Source organism: Colobus angolensis, unplaced genomic scaffold (assembly GCF_000951035.1).
Source record: "Colobus angolensis palliatus isolate OR3802 unplaced genomic scaffold, Cang.pa_1.0 Scaffold1738, whole genome shotgun sequence".
NCBI classification, from domain to species: Eukaryota; Metazoa; Chordata; class Mammalia; order Primates; family Cercopithecidae; genus Colobus; species Colobus angolensis.
This window is the reverse complement of record NW_012114864.1, coordinates 1-1088: the sequence shown is the minus strand read 5'-3', so window position 1 is coordinate 1088 and position 1088 is coordinate 1.

Sequence of the window (1088 nt, the reverse complement as noted above, 5' to 3'; positions counted from 1 at the left end):
AAAAAAAAAAAAAAAAAATTGTTTGGAAAAGAATGTTTAAGTTGTGCATAATATATTATTATATATATATATATGCCATTATTTTTGTTGGACAATTAGGTTCCCAAGTTTTTGATATTTTAGAAAAATTGTAGTGAACATTTTGCTAAATAAATGTTTGTTCTAATCTCTGTTTATTTTTGAGGAAAGAGCCTAGAAGTAGAATCATAGGAAGAGTGAATATGATCATTTTTAAGTTTTTTTTTTTTTTTAATTGAGACATGGTCTCCCTCTGTTGCCTAGGCTGGAGTGCAGTAGTGTGATCATGGCTCACAGCAGCCTTGACCTCCTGGGCTCAAGCAATCCTTATACCTCAGCCTCCCAAGTAGCTGGGACCACAGACACACACTACCATGCCTCCCTAATTTTTGTATTTTTTGTAGAGACGGGGTTTTGCCATGTTGCCCAGGTTGGTCTCGAACTCCTGGGCTCAAGGAATGCTCCTGCCTTGGTCTCCCAAAGTGCTAGGATTACAGGAATGAGCCACTATGCCTGGCCTCTTTTTTTTGTTTGTTTGAAACAGGGTCTGGCTCTGTTGCCCAGGCTAGAGTGCAGTGGTGAGATCACAGCTCTCTGTAGCCTTGACCTCCAGGATTCAAGTGATCCTCCCTCTTCATTTTCCCAGGTACCTGGGACCACAGGTGTATGCTACCACACCTGGCTGATTTTTATTTTTTGTAGAGATGGGTTCCCACTATGTTGCCCAGGCTGGTCTCAAACTCCTGGGCTCAAGTGATCCTCCCACTTCAGCCTCCTAAAGTACAGTAAGCCACTGTGTCAACTAAGATTCTTGCCAAATTAATTTTCAGCATTTACACCCTTAGAGTCTCATTGGCAACATATGAGAATGTTCTTCTCAACATAGTCTCGTTAACGTTAATGTAAGACATTTATTTTTTGCCCATAGGTTAAGCAGGAAAAGATAACTCATTGTTTGACTAACCCAGTTCTGTAATCAATTACTTCATAAATTATAATTGATTATTATAATTAGTATGTTTGTGAATTAAAGGAATTTTTCAAATACATTTATATGGTTAAAAAAAAAA